The 16,424-nt window shown below is 41.6% G+C and overlaps 1 long non-coding RNA gene across 1 annotated transcript in view; it reads left to right on the forward strand.

The window, feature by feature from the left end:
* LOC128626010 (uncharacterized) overlaps window positions 1-13,768 on the forward strand; it is a 37,191-nt gene extending 23,423 nt beyond the window's left edge. Inside the window, exons 3-4 of the long non-coding RNA XR_008389895.1 lie at window positions 11,707-12,631; window positions 13,126-13,768. This is a non-coding gene — a long non-coding RNA (uncharacterized LOC128626010). The remainder of the gene's footprint in view (window positions 1-11,706; window positions 12,632-13,125) is intronic.
* Window positions 13,769-16,424: the final 2,656 nt, after the last annotated feature.

Below are 16,424 nucleotides of genomic sequence, written 5' to 3' on the forward strand. Positions count from 1 at the left end.
CAGGGATTGAATCTTTATGGGCGCTTTATTTGGATGGCTGGCGATCTGAGAAGATGGCAGGTTTATACCCAAAAGACTATCTTGTCTTTTCTTTCCAGGCCAAGGTTTTTATAGCAGGGAAGAAACAAGGTGCAGTGAGGGGTTTTGAAATTCACAGAAAAATTAATTGGATTAGAGAAAAACAACTTCAGTATTGTTGTCCTGGGTGCTGGCCTTAGGCTGTGCCCCAGGTGATGGACTTAAGCTGTGCTCCAGGCAGTGGTCTTTAGCTTTGTCCTGGTCATCTCACACTGGAGTACAATGGCTCAGATATCATCTTGAGTTGCTTGCAGTCCTCCTGAGGAACAATGGTGGAATGGCTTATGGTCTCCTGGAGTCAGGGTGGGTCATACCCTTAGTTCCTGGAACAAAAGCCTTTACAGGCATTGATTGCTAAGCTCATTAGCTATTACTTAAACTAAAATTTTCCAATGCACGAGTCCCCAGTCAGTTCGATTCCTGGTCAGGACACATGCCTGGCCGGGTCCCCAGTTGGAGGTGTGTGAGGCAACCAATTGATGTTCCTCTCACATATCTATGTTTCTCTCCCTCTTTTTCTCCCTCCCTTTCCCTCTCTCTAAAAATAATTAAATAATATATTTTTTTAAAAGAAAAAAGAAAGAAAGTTACAGAAGTTGTAGAAGCGAGTCAGCTGGGCTGTGGAAACAAGTTACAGAGACAGAAGGGCACTTGGAACTTGGGAGAGAGAAGGGCAAAGGGTAATGCGGCTGGGGGAGGAGAGGCAGCAGGAGAGCAGGCCTAGGTAACATTTCTTCAACCTGTCTATATGGCAGAGAAAATGACTAATTACTGAATTTCTGCTCTTTTCATCACCCTGCAATGACCCTTTGAAACACAAAGGCACCTTACTTATCCTTAGCTCAGAACCATGTATTCCTCATTTTAACTTTACATCCCTGAACCTCTCATGTTTGCAGAGTCTCTGAGTCTCTCATATATGTGGGGTTCCCATGCATTCATATATAATTAAATTTGGCTATTTCTTTTCTTATTAATCTGTCTCGTGTAGATTTACTTATTAGATGAACCAAAAGAAACTTGAGGGTAGAGGAAATTTTCTTTCTCCCACACACAATTCTCCAGTTCTCAGGGGACACCAACTAGGTGTTCTACAATTTAATTCAATTCTGACACTGTCGACCTGGAGAGAGCATCAGATTCTGAAACAGGTGGAATAAAATGTTCCTGAAAATTGCTCCACTGGGTTAAGCCCTGCTGGAACTATGGCAGTTATCACCAGGTAGTTACAAAACTACTATAGGTAGCTACTAACTACTATAGTTAGTCAGGAACTAACCTGACTTCTTTTTTTTTTTTAATTTCTTATTTATTGATTTTAGAGAGAGAGAGGAGGGGATAAAGAGAGATAGAAACATTGATTTGTTGTTCCACATATTTATGCATTCACTGGTTGATTGTTGTTTGTGTCCTGATGGGGATTGAACCTGCAACCTTGGCATAGCAGGACAATACTCTTCCTACCTGGCCCAGGGTATTAGTATTTTAAAAAATATATATTGATTGACTTTATTTCTCTAAAAAACTTTTATTGATAGATTTTTAGAGAGAGAGAGAAAGAAACATTGATTTGTTGTTCTACTCATTTATGCATTCATTCGTTACTTCTTGTATGTGTCCTGACTAGGGATAGAACCCACGAACTTGGCATATCAGGACCACACTCTAGCCAATTGAACTACCTGGCTAGGGCCTGACTTCTCTTAAGTTTATCTTTCAGATTTAAAGCAAGTCACAAACCCCAGAGACAAACTCAATACCTGTTTAGGAAATTCCCTTCCTGAATCCCACAATAAACCTTGTATAACCCCAGAATGCCTCAGATTACAGACACATACCTGGACTTCAGTGGGATCACAATGTTTCTAAAAAGGTAAAAAGCCAGCCACCCCACACCCTGCTTGGTTAACCCCAGCAACTGCTGCATTGCCAAGGAATAAGAACCCCTAACCCCCCATTTGGGTCACAGAACCTGGGGCGCTATCTCAGTGTTCTCACCCTCCGCAGAACCTCAATAAATCTACCTTTGCTTGTCCTGGGTTTAAATTCTTTTCCAACAGGTGATAAGAACCCAAACTCATTGATAACAATCCCATATGTGAAGGACTTGGTCTCACTTGACTGCCCATCCCCTTCCCCACTTCAGATGCTAATAGCAAGTCCAGGTTTTTGCCTATGCTTCTGACTGATCAGCTGTAAATTGGAGGCTCCTATGACCCCCTCCTCAGGTTTGATATATTTGCTGGAGTGGCTCACAGAACTTCCTTATGTTTACCAGTTTATTATGAAGGTTATTATGAAAGGTAAATGAACACCCAAATGAAAAGGTACGTAAGGTAAAAGTCCAGAAGGGTCCCAAGTGCAGGAGCTTCTCTCTCTATAGAACTGGTGTGTGGCACCTGTAATAGCCATTAGTAGTAGAAACATACAAACAGCCGTTAGGCATCTGCAGTTCCTGAGACTGGGTAATAAATAAATGTCAGGGAACGGCTGGGTTAAAATTCCTAGCCAAATAAGGTAACTGACCAAGGCCCGCCAGATGAGACCCCCAGCTCCCACCCACCAATTAGAGACTTTCGCCGTTTTTTTAACTTAGCAACCTGGCTAATAGCTAACTGCCACATCTGCTTCTGTAACCCCGCATTCGCTTGCTCTGCCCTATAAGAACCCCGTAGTCTGTGAGCCACGCGCGACTTCCATCTGTAGCTTTAAAAGCTAATGTGACTCCGTTCACATCTGGGGAAGTTCGCCCCTGTGCAGGTAAAGCTTGGCCACCAAATTTATAATTAGACTATTATTTTGTAATCAATAAAATTAGAGATCTTTGAAACCTATCTTCGTCTCCGAGAGCGTGCATTGACTCATCTGTTGCCTACAACAGCACCCTCCTTGTACATGAATTTGTTCACCAACCCAGGAGCTCATCAGATCTTGTCGTTCGAGACTTTTCACGAAGCTCTGACTGGTGTGGCTCAGTGGGTTGGGCATTGTCATGCAAAGCTAAAGGTCACTGCTTCAATTCCTGAAGCACATGCCTGGGTTGTGCAACAGGTCCCTGGCTGAGGCGTACAAGAAGCCAATTGACGTCTCTCTCACACATTGACATTTCTCCCCTCTCTTCCTTCCACCCTTCCTCTTTCTCTAAAAATAAGTAAAATAAAAATAAAAATAAAAGATGCCCTGACTGGTATGGCTCAGTGGATTGAGCTCCAGCCTGTGAACCAAAAGGTTATCAGTGCAATGCAGTCAGGGCACATGCCTGGGTTGCCAGCCAGGTCTGATGTTTTTCTCCCTCTCTTTCTCCCTCCCTTCTCCTCTCTCTAAAAGCAAATAAATAAGATCTTTAAAACAATAAAAATAAATTTTTTTCATAGAGCTTAATCTGTAGCCCCACCCCTCTCCCCCTTTCTGGAGTCTGGGGGTGGGGCTGAAAAGTGCCAACCCTCTAATCTCTAAGTGGTGATCGGCCCCATCCTGAGGCTATCTAGGTGCCCCACCCTGAATCACTTCATCTGTATAAACTCAAGTGTGCTCCAAAGGGGCTTCTTATGAATACAAAAGAAGGGGATCCCGTTAAATTGTATTTCTTTTGGTAACCAAGTTGTTTTAAACTCTGGTGCATAACAAAAAAACATCAGTAAAAACAGCCCTTGAGCCCTGGCTGGGTTGCCCAGCTGGTTAGAGCATCACGCCCCATAGCCTAGGTTTCAGGTTCAATCCTGGTCAGGGCACATACAAGAATCAACCAATGAATTTATAAATAAGTGAAACAACAAACTGATGTAACTCTCTCTCTTCCTCTCTCCTACTTCCTCTCTCTCTCAGAATCAATCAATCAATAATAAAAAGAAGATGCTCCTATCACTCAGTAACTTAAAGGGTTTTAGGAAGTTCGTGTCAGGAGCTAGAGAAGAAGACTAAAATATATTTCTTATTACACCACAACTCACCACATGGATTCAGAAAGGGTCATTGCACTCTAGCATTCTGGCTTCACTTCTGGGTAGGAATCCTTGGAGCTCTCTGGGCTCTGACTGTGACCCGGTCTCAGGGTAAGGATTCTTCTCCAGTCCTATGTAGTGGGTGCCAAGGACAGCACAGGACTGGAGAATTTGGCCTGACTTGGGTTCTATCCCTGTCAACCCTGAGGAGCAATAAGTAGGCTTTAGGAAGAACTGACTTTGTCTCCAAATGTAGCTCCCTCCAGTCTCGTTCTACAGAAGCACCAGGAGTATTAGCCTCTTTTGGGGGCAACTTTCCTCGCAAGTCCCCCTGTGTGCCACGGATGAGAGTAAACATGACTGAAACATGATGTGATCTGCTTGGGGAGGAGAGGTGGCCAGTTTCCCAGAGGAAAAAGGCCTTGAGCAGTAGCCAGTTTCTCAGGGGAAAAAGGCATTGAGCCCCTTCCTTCAAAGACTTTTATTGGGTTGTAATACACAGGAATACAGGGTGGCAAGGATCAAACAGTAGATAACATTTCAAAGAAATCTGAGAGCTTAGTGTGAGTCAGAGTTTGTCAAGAAGAGTTTTAGGGTTTCTTGCTCGAACCCTTAACATATGAATGAAAGCACTCTTAGCACAGCAGATTTCACAGGGTTTTCAGGAATTCTTTGTGATGCCAGATTTTCCTCCCCCCACTCCATGTGCTAGCAAGGCAAGGAGCTGCACCCCTCCCCATCAGGTATTCAGGTTTAAGGGGATTAGAGCCAGGAAGCTCTACTCCCAGAGGTCACCGGGACTCAGGCTATGTCAAAGCTGGGGGAGGGGGGGCAAGAATCCATTGCTCTTTGTTGCAGCCCCCCCCCCAGTCCTTCCATGAAAGCCTCCTAAGTGATCGTGTCTGGCCTAGGTTGCTCCTCCTCTGAGGGGTCGTACCTGCCATGGACATCGACCATGCTTTGGGGGCAGGGAGGAAACTGAGCTGGCATTTTCTACCAGAGACAAGCTTTGTCTCCTGCGGGCTGGGCTCGGCTCGCATTCCAGAGGTCATTGCTCATCCTTAGCCAAAGGGGGTAGAGAGTTACAATTCCTGAAACCAGGCAGAGCGGTCCACAACAGCCTCTGACTTGAGGACAAAGATGACCAGGAGCCAGCACACTGCAAATCATATCTTCCCTTTTTAATTACAATTTCCACTTCAGTGCAGCTTGATATCATACACGCCCCTGCGGGGTCCTGCTCCTATAATATTTGCATTGCCAGTTATTTCTTCATTCCATTATTCAGGGCAAGCAAGCAGTCTTCCTTTTAACCATCAAATGTCCTCTATCTCCTGTATGTTAATGAACCCAGCATGAAAGCAGACTGTTTAAGGGTCAGAGAAGCTCAAGGTCAGAAGGGGTCAGGAAACAGTGAAAGAGGCACCCAGGCATGTGAGCAGAGACCCTGTAGGTGTAGGGACTTCAGCAGCCTGAGCCTGGGCCCACATATTTATTGAAACATAGAGACTGACAAAGTGTCAGTTCAGTGTTGCTGCTAACCCGAGCAGGTGTTTCTTCAGAATCTAGGCTCTCTCTACTGCTGGCATTTGCACTTTTCTTATTCCATTTCATCAAATGTGGGCCCAACTCTAAAGTCCATGTTTTACCTACTCTGTATGTGTAGAAAAATTTAAAGGCAGCGGCCCTCATATCCCCTACTATCTATCCTCTAGGAACCACCAATTTAACCAGGATGTGGAGGGAGAGACCTGAGACAGAGGCCTAAACTAATTGGCATCTGCATATTCACCTTGCAGTCCAGTATACTGTCAAATACTGTCAAATATTATCCTCCAACTGCTCTTTCAACTGAGACTAGCCGGAAGATCTCGGGGCTTCTGTTCTGTTTGGGGGAAGAGAGGCTGTGTGGGTGAAGGCAGAATCCCAATTAGTCGGCTAACAGAAAGTTCCACCTGTGAATGCTGCCATCTAGTGTTCACTTCATAAAGCTAGCTAGAAGCGCCAGTCCTTCCTCTCAGCAAGGACAATTTTAATACTGCTTTGTTACTGGATCTCAGGCTTTGGGAAATGTTGATAACCAAGTGTATTGTCAACACAGATACATATCTGTGTTAACATTCTGAGGAAGATAAGCAGTAAAAAACAGAAAGTGGTTTTAATCAAGGATCTTTTTTAAAAAGATTTTTATTTATTTATTTTTAGACAGAGTTTTAGGCAGAAAGAGAGGGAAACATCAATATGTGGTTGCCTCTCGTGCACCGCCTACTGGGGACCTGGCCTGCAAACCAGGCATGCGCCCTGATTGGGAATTGATCCAGCAATCCTTTGGTTCACAGACCAGTGCTCAATCCACTGAACCACACCAGCCAGAGCTAATCAAGGGTCTTGAGGAAGGCAAGGGATGCAGCCAAAGAGGTACCGGTAATAGGAATCATTTGTTATTAAATGATCGATTAGACCAAGCACCAAAGCTATCTGAGAATTAATCTTGTTCTCAATACTCCAAATGAAGTTGAGAAAAATTGCTTTCTCAGAGGTGGCTCTGATGCTGTGTGCCATTATGGCAAAGTGAGAAAGAATCAGGGTGCTGCCTAGGGTTAAGAACAGCAAATCAAATGCTTAGACAAAGGGAAAAATTAGAAAGCCAAGTAATATTTCTAGACTGGGCTCCCAAACACAGGCAGATGTTGGGAACTGCCCTGCCTGGTTTCAGAAGCTGTAATCCCCTGTGGCTAAGGCTTTGTTTCCATAAGCCACTAAGGAGACAAGGCTTATCTCCCTGGCAGGTGCGCTGCCTCTGCCCCCTTTACTTCACCCTGCTTGGCCCCGAGGGTCTGACCTGTTAGTCAATTATGAGTAAGATTCCTCAAGGGAGAGATGACCTAAGATAGGCATGGTCACAAAGGAGCCCTCAGGAAAGGACTTGAGGGGCTACGGAAAAAGGGGGTGATGGACCTTCACCCCTCAGCTTTGACACAGCCCGAGTCCTCATTCTGTCTGCAAAAAGTCTCCTAATCTCTTGACTGCATTACTTCCCCTGCCTGACTTAAGCCTGAAACAATGCCAGAAGATGGTACAGTCCTGTGCTAAAATGGGCAGGATTCCCAGGGTGATCAGGCCTAAGAAAAAATGCACAAAATCCTGTGAAACTTGCTTTGCTAAGAATGCCCTCAATTTTCTGATAAGGGTCAGAGCAGGAAATGAGTTTGTTTCCCAAGGTTTTACAGCCCTTTAGCTAATTGACCCTGACTCAGAATAAGCCCTCAGAATTCTTTGTATGTTATTTATTGTTCACTTCTTACTGCCTAACAGTGATTGATGGGCTTTACCTGTATTCTGTGCAAATTGAACCCAATAAAAGCCCACTTAAAAACAGGCTCCTGGCTCTTCTCCTTTGAGAATTAGGCCACCTTTCCTCCCCAAGTGGATCATGTCTTGGTAGACTTATTCTCATCTGTGGTAGATGGTGGGGGCTCTGCGGGCAGAGCTCCCCGCGGCCCCACAGGCAGAGATAAGAATCTCAGGTGAAGCAGAGAGAGAATGAACCAGAGATAGCACCCCATGAAGCAGAGTTCTGGAGTAGGGTGAACCAGTGTTGGAACCCCAGATCTCCCAATACAAGATTTGTGAATTTGGGCTGGGCACTTAAACTTCTTGACCCTCAGTTTCCATTTTCCTCATTTTTAAGATGGGAAAAGGTAATAATGTTTCTCCCTCAAAGTTGTTATGAATAAATGAAATAGTGTGGTTTTTATCAAGAGTAAAGTACATGGCATGAAGTAACTGGATGCTCAAGAACTGGCAGCTATTAACTAGGAAACTAAAATCTTGTCTAATCAAGGAAGAGGACACATGGTAATTTCGCCTCAGAAGCTGGAAGTAGATAAGCTCAATTCAAATGGAGAAAAGTGCCCTGGTGAGGGCCAGGTCAGAGAAGGCTAGTCCCCAGAAACCAGGATGACACCCGTGGTTTGTGAAGAACAAGGGAAGGCATGAAGGAGCACTGCCAGGGACTGAGTCTGGAAAGCATGTCCGCAGCTGGAACTCCTCTGGTTTTCCTAAGTCCCCAAAGCTATAGAGCTATTACTCAGCTCCTTTTACAGGGCTTTCCCTCTTTCCTTCTCCAAAGACTCTGGGTTTGCCTCTGTTAAGTTTCATATTACGAGAAGAGGAATCTTTGACTCCTTGAGAAAAGCTTGGCAGCCCTCTGAACCATCTCATCACATTTAATCCATCACCATACACCAAAGATAGTACTTTTCTATGTGTTTTGTGAATATATACACTTCATTAAATATTTTTTAAATTAAAAAAAATTATTGACTGTAGAAACAGGAAGGGAGAGAGAAACATCAATTTGTTGTTCCACTTATTTATGCATTCGTTGGTTGATTCTTGTATGTGCCCTGACTTGGGATTGAACCTGCAACCTTACACTGAGATACCCAGCCAGGGCCACACTTCTTTAGACCTTAACTTCCACCACTATAGCTCAAAATGCCTTCATCTTCTGTTGGATTCTTTCAATAATCTCCTAACTGAAGTCTTCATTTCTACTTGTACCCATGCCCTTCAACATCTGCAGAGAGTGATACTTTATTATAAAAACAAAAATATGGTCAAATCTCTCTTGCTTAAAACCTTCTAATAATTCTAACAGGATGAACTCATAGTTCTTTAACATTGCCCACAAAGCCTGTATGACCCAGCCTTTGTCTCTCCAGACTCACCTTGGCAACTTTCCTCTTTACTCATAATGTCTTCTCTGCCAACAAGGCTAATTCCATAACTTTTCACCTGACCAATTCCTTCTTATCCTTTAGGTCTCTAATTAATTTGTGACATTCACAGAAACTTACACAAATCTTCCAAATGAGGTTTGGTCTTTCTGTCTTATGCTTTATTAATTCTCTATATTTTGACATGCATGCCCTTATCACAACTCTAATTAAATAATAGTTGTTTAGTTATTCTGAAATATTTACAGCTCTTTGGATTGACAATAAGCTCCCTGAGAACTTATATATTATACTTAAAGCTATAAATCAAGCACATAGTACAGTTACTGGCACATAGTAGGCACTCAATAAACAATGCCCTTGATTATTCATATTTTCATCTCTGGTCATATGTTTGTATATGTGAATGCTAAATATATAAAACAAGGACAAATGAAGATGATCTCCTGCATTCTCTGTGATAGGTGGAGGCTGTTCTTTGCCAAATCTTGTAGGAGGGAGACTCATTAAGGGACTCATGACAGTAAATTTTCTCCAAGTCTGACCCTAAAAAAAGTGGTTTATTCATACAAAAAAATTAAAAAGCATGTCAACTATAAAGGATAGGAGAAATCAGGCTGGTTTCAGCAATCACTATATCAAAATTCAATGCTAGAAGAAAATGGGATAATGGTGTACAATACACACAGGTAAGAAAAAAAAAGTTAATGCATGAAGGAAACATTCAGCAAGGTGTCCTGAGATATAAAAGAGTGTCAAGAAAATGAATGAATTCTCAAATCTCTATTTTCAGTTATGAAGGACTAGGTTATTCAGACCAATATGCCCTGATAACAACTAAAGATGCTGAATAAACTAATTTAAAAAAAAAAAAAACTTTCCAAAGCATCAAATTGCTGACAAGATAGTAAGAAACTATTAGGCCAAAAGCTAAGAGGAGGTGGGAACCCAAAAAACCAAATGGGGCACAGGAACACAAGTTACTCTTGCCCTGAGGATATTTTCCAGTCAGGGAACACCTGGCTTTGTTTTCTGTAGTTTCACTGAGCATGGAAAGAACAGCCAAGGTCCAGGGCTACCCAAGGTGAAAACGCTCTTCCTATATTAAGTTGGGACTCTCTTAAGGGTAAGGGTGAACCAGTACCCCAGAACTTTAGAAAAGGTTACTTTTACATTGACTTTAGTAGGAGAAAAAAGAGAAAAAGCCATCTTTGCATAGATGTAGTCAGTGGGCAGCTCTTGCTCTAATTTGTAGCCTGGGTTAGCAATGACCCAAGGAACCTCAAGCCATGAAAATTGGTCCCAGACTGAGGCACCTAGCAGGAGCAAATGAATCATCTGTGGAGAAAGCTACAAATACTTTTTCTCACACAGTTTTTCAAGAACAAGGAGTGAACATACAAGGAAACTAGACACTGAGGACCATACTCAGAAATATCAGGCAGCAGCAAAGAAATTGAAAATAATTTAGACATCAGAATTATTATGACAGATACAAAAAAACTGATTATTATGTCTAAAGAAATAAAATAATCCAAGTATCAATTAGCGGGAAATGGCAGAGAAACATGCTGAAATGATCCTTGTATGTGGCATCAGCAATATCCAGACCTGGGAAAACTGCATAGTCAAAGGCCCCAGGTTTGTCAACAGAACATTGTAAGAGAAAGCTTTCAATGTTTTACTATTTATTAAGTGGGGTGTTACATGGTTGGGGTTTTGTTTGCTTGTTTTGTTTTTTTGCAGATACACTTTGTCAGGTTAATGTCCCTTCTCCTGTTAGTAAAAAAAACCCAAGTTCAGCTGCTCACTGCTTGAAAGCCAATACTCCAGAGACAAGTGGTAGGTGGAAAGTTTGTTTTGTTCAGAAAGATGATGGGACAATGTCCAAAGACCATCTCCGAAGTTCCAGACCAAGCAGAAGAGCTTTCAAGGGCAGGAAGAGAAAGGGGGAGTTCCAGAGAACTGAGAGAAGTCTACTTCTTCAGTCACAGATAAAACTTTTTCACATCAGACTCCTGAGCATCAGCAGCTGGTCTCAGCTACCCTGAAGACATTCTTTCCTTCTCCAAAACAAGTTCATAGATTCTCCCGGCGACCCTGAAGTTATCTCCTGCTTAACAAAGAAACAGTAAATCAACAAGTTGTGACTACATTTGTGAGAATAAAAGAAATTGAGCAGAAAAAGCTGCTAACATATCAACTAAAGTCTGAATGTTAATTTATTTAATTCTAGGTGCCAAAAATACTAGGGGCATTAAAATCACAAGGGGCTTGGCTACAGTACTGGTTTTCTTTGAGCACCTACAATAAATAAGTTTTTAATTTAATCATTTCTTTACATTTGAGGTATTTTCTCCATTAGTCGCTACCTTTAATTTCCATTTAATTTCCTAACTTGCTCATAATGTAGTATTCTTTTTATATAATACTAAATTTGGTTAATTTTTGCTTGAGTTTCTGCCTCTACATTGATGAACAAAACAGGCATACATACAATTTGCCTTCAAATTGACGTTTTTAAACTTAAAAAAATTTCAATAGATTTTTAGAGAGAGAAGGGAGAGCAAGAAATATGATTTGTTGTTACCCTTACTTAGGCATTCATTGGTCGCTTCTTGCATGACCCCACGGGAGAGGGAACCCCAACCTTGTCGTATGGGGACCATGCTCCAACCAACTGAGCCACCTGGACAGAGCTAATAACATACTGTTCCTGTTAGGTTTTCCTATCAGGGTTATACTAAACCTCATAAAAGGTTGAAGTGTTTCCTCTTTTTGTCTCCTGTTCCCCATATATCTGGGAGTATTTGATTAAATTGTAAATTTTGTTTTTCTTATGTTTAGTTGGACTTGCCAAGGAGCCAGGGTGGTCTGGAGTCTGCTTTGAAAAAAGATTTTGGACTATTCTTCTAACTTATTTTTAAACTATCTTGGTTTTCTAGCTCCCTGTACTTGGACAAAGTACCTCCTGTAAGCTTCTCCGTTCTGAAATCACTGCGGAGGCCTCGGGCCACACAACTGAGAAAACGCACACGAGGGACGGTTACTGCGGCCTGAAAAGGAACGGCTTTGTTACCGGGTGGGCAGCCGAGCCCAACCCCCCTGCCCCCGGAAACCGTGGTGACGTCACCACGCGACAGCGTCCCCATAGGGCTTCAAAGGAACCTCTTGCATTGTGGGAAAGGGGTGCACACGCTCAGATTTGAGTGCACTCGGTCTAGCATCCGCACGGGTGTCTGGAACACTTGTTTCTCCCTCCTGTACAAACAGCTCTCCCTTCTGGGAAGAAGGGAGACGTTCCCATTTCCGGGGCGCAAGGAGATTCGAGGAAAGGCGTCCAGTCCAGGGGCCGCTAATCATAACGGGCCTCACCCCGAGCCTGAAGCTCGTCAGAGGCTCACGTGACTCACTGATGCTACTATTTACTGCCCACCTGCCCAAGCGCCTCGTGACTTTCGGTCGCTCGCTACTTTACTCTTCATTGTGGTAATATCTTTATAAGCAGTACCTTTACTATCGTTCTACTTCCCCACCCACCTAGGTCCCGGTCCCCAGGCACACGCAGAGCCCACGGCTGGCTCCTGCAGTAAGTCTCCCAGACCCCACTTCTTTTCTTCCTCGGGGGTGCAGAGGTGCGCGCGCAGCTGTCTGCCCCTCGTGGGCGCTGAAGGACAAGGTAATCCCGGAACTGGCGGTCAGGGGAGTCGAGACAGGCAGTTTTCGCTCGCGTATGTTGAGACTGCTGCGGTTGGTATCCAGAAGGTGGGAGGAAGTGGGTGTCACAGGCAGGGTGGCGGTCCTAGAGACTCGTGCGTCTGCTGCTCTGGAGAGATCCTGAGGTGGAACAGGGATCCGCGCATGCCTGTGGTGCGTGAAGCAGCTTTGTCGCCGTCACCTTCTCTCTTACCCTTGGACTCTCCTCCCCACTTGGAATTTGTTGGGAGTGAAGGTGTGCTCCAGGCGTCCCTTGAGCACATTCCCAAACTTAGGCAAGCCACAAGAGCTTCCTCCTCCGCTAAGGTGTTTCAGGGTTTAAGCACCACTGATTTCTGGATTTCTGCTGGATAGCCTCTACTTCCCCTGCCCCCTGACCAGGCTTAACTCAAACCTGCCCTATGGTTCATATGGGCATATGAATTACAAAGTGCCCCCGTTTTTGGGTTTTTTTTAAGGTTTTTAGCTACTAAGTTCAAAAAATACCTTCTTCCTTATTCCTGCTTTCCATCCCCACCCCATGGCAGTAGGACTAACCCACTGTTACTAGACGTTTCTCTCATGATATCTGGCACCGTTTTTCCTGGCAACTCTTGTTGAAACGCTTGCTTCCAAAATCTCAAAAAATACTTTCCTCTGCTTATTAGGTTTGCTGTTTTATTTGAACATGTTTTCTGCCCTGGCTGATGTGGCTCAGTGGATTGAGTGCCGGCAGAAAGGTCACCAGTTCAATTCCTTGTCAGGGCACCTCATGCCTGGGTCTGACACCCCCCCAACTCCCAAGTTCCAGTTGGGACACTGAAAGAAGCAACTGATGTGTTCCTGTTTCTCTTCCTCTTTTTCCCTCCCTTCCCCTCCCTCTAAAAATAAATAAAATAATACAAAAAAGAGAACATATTTTTCTTCAAGTACTACCTTGTCACTACCAACGAAACAAGTCATACCTGACTTTTAGAAGAACAAGAATATCCTTACTAGAATTAAGACCATTTCAAAGTGAAGTTGTCTCTGCTCCAGACATTCAACCATGAAATTCCTGTGCTAGCAAATACAGATGAGGCTGTTTCATCATTTCAAATGTCATAAATAAGAAAATTCTTGAAAATAAACACAAAGCTGCCTATTTAGCTTTTACCTAAGTATAGCTTGTTGGAAAACATTTTTATGAACTAGTCTAGCACACTGTGAAATGTGTATTGAATGAATGAATGGCTCCTCTATGTGAGGTTTAAAGATCAAATACATGATTTATCTGACCAATGCACATGGTGGTAGCCTTGCGTAAATGCTATTTGCAGGTCTGTGGTAAAAAGAATGTTCTTTCACTCTGAACTATGGAATAAAGCACTTTATCAGGAATAATTATACATGGACCTCCTGCTTTTTCTTCATAGGTAAGTAAACTTAATTCTAAGAAATTACTCTAAAAACTTCTGCTAAGAGTTTTAGTGATTTTTAAGAATCCAGTCTATTAAAGTTGTCACTTGTTTTTTTTTAATTAAATATTTTATTGTTCTGTTACTAAAAATCCAGTTTATTTTTAACTTAAGTTTGGTCAAAGGTTTTAGAGTTATATGATTTAAAAAATTAAGATGTAAAAAACATATGGTAAAAAACCTGTTTTATATCCTTGCAACCTTTTCACTTAGTTCCCAGTGCACTCCATCCCAAAGACAACTAGTTGGGAATTAATGCATAATCAAGGAAATACTGTATAAATATATGTTTTCCTCCTTTCTTTTTTTACACAAGCAGTATCCTAATACATAATATTCTGCATGATGCTTTTTCTTTCTAAAATACGGATTCCTGATCTCAAAAAATGCCTTAAAACTATTAACTGATGAATATGGTGCAGGCTTTGTAAAGCATTCATCAAGCTACTTATCACACAGTAAACTGTCAAACATGTTTGCCTCCTTTTTCCTGCTTACTTCTTTTATAGGAAGATAAAATGCCATTTGATACTTCATTTGTGCTCTACTAACAAAAATACGTATGTCAGAAGTTGTACCTTACTCTGACATTTATGTCACTGCCTTATTTCCTCTATGACACTGAAGGGCTCTGAAAATTTAGAGGGTTGACCTTACCTGAATGTATTTCCTAATCTCCTACCCTCAAATGTTACATATAGCACATTTGATAAATACTTGTTGAAGGCATGAATGAAAGAAAAATAGGCATAGAATAGAGATTCTTTTAAAAAGAAAAAAAGCTTAAACAAAACTTGATATTATGGACAACATAATGAGGTGTTTAGAACTGATTCAGGAAAATTCCCTTCAGTGTCTCCATCACCACGAAGATGAAATCTCTTTGTGTTTACTCTCTTAAAAGGGAAGTAAAATATGATGCAGGGAGATTATATTAGTTGTTTCTGTTTTTTATTTCTCTCCAAAAGCCTCTACAGATGCTTCATTTTCCAGATGAGTAACTGCTGTCCTAATGAAAGCAGGTGAGAGGGTCCCTAGGGAGGCAGAAATGGGGGTCAGAAAGATTCCACTTTACAAAAAGAATTGGTTTGGGTTTTGTCTGGAGGGAAAAAGAAAAGTGTCATTGACCTAATCTTGTCTAGAAGCTGCCATCTAGTGTTCATTTCTGAGAATATGTCCTGACTAATTCTGTGGTTCTCTTATATCAAGCACTGGTTTTTTGGGTTGTTTTTTTTTTACTTTTTTTTTCTTGAAGACTATAGTCTTAGATTTTATTTACTCTTAGAGGTGTGTATTATATTTATTTTTATTTATCTTTAGAGGGGAAGGGGAAGAGAGAGGGAGAGAAATATCAATGTATGGTTGCTCCTCGTGTGTCCCCTGCTGGGAACTGGCCTGCAACCCAGGCATGTGCCCTGACTAGGAATCAAACTGTGATCCTTTGGTTCCCAGGCCCAAGCTCAATAAGTGTATGAGTTTTGAAGTTATAGTTCAGTTGCAACACATTTCAATTGAAACCCCACATTTTATGTTACATTGACTTAAACCCTTAGCTATTTCATATTATTTTAGTAATCCAGATTCTTATATAGAATCAAATATGTATGCCCTCCAAATCTCAATTTTACCTTGTATACAAACAGTTTTCATCACAATAGACAAAAATACAAACAATTAGTTTTAATTGAAGCAAAGTATTCAATTTCCTAATTTCATTATATAATGAATTTAATCACCTTTTGAAACTTGACAAATATTTGTCATACAACACTCTAGTTTGGAATAAATATTTTAAAGAAGCAATATGATTCATTAATGAAACATTTATGAAAGAAAAGAGGACACATTGATTTGACACCCAGCTCTTTACAACCTGAGCTTCTGTTCTTAGGCAAGATTATTTTCTTTAATCCTGACAGCAGTTCTATAAGATTTGTAATAATTGTGTGATATTGAGGCAAACTACTGTTCCAAGTAGCCCAAATTTTAAAGGGCTCAACACAATAAAGATTTACTATTTATTCATTTCATAGTCTAACATGGACTGGTGGTGGTGTTGAACGCAATCATTCAAGGGACCAGGCTTCTGCTGTCTAGTGCTCTACCACCTTTGAGGCATGTAGTCTGGCTTCAGGGCCAAGCTTCTTACCCATTCCTTGTCTGTGGTTTTTCCTAATGAACCCAAAGTCAGAGTTCTGTTTGATCCTAAGATTTTTTTTTTAGTTGTTTTAATTATAGACATATAATACTGCCAAAACAAGACTTTAGATCAGATCAATATTTCTAAAAGAAATAATCTCATAGTGAACTTATCTAATAGCAATTAAAACAAATAATACTCAGGTTATATAAAGTTTATTTTAAAATAATTTAATTTATAGAATACTCAGTATCATACACAGTCATTCATACTTCAAGTCATCTTTCTGGCTAATACTCCACAAATACATTCAAGCAAAAATATTCAGAAAGAAACTCTTTGCATTTCATACTTTTTTTATGAATTGAAG

This window comes from Artibeus jamaicensis, unplaced genomic scaffold (assembly GCF_021234435.1).
Source record: "Artibeus jamaicensis isolate MK-2021 breed Jamaican fruit bat unplaced genomic scaffold, CSHL_Jam_final scaffold_1964, whole genome shotgun sequence".
Taxonomy (NCBI): domain Eukaryota; kingdom Metazoa; phylum Chordata; class Mammalia; order Chiroptera; family Phyllostomidae; genus Artibeus; species Artibeus jamaicensis.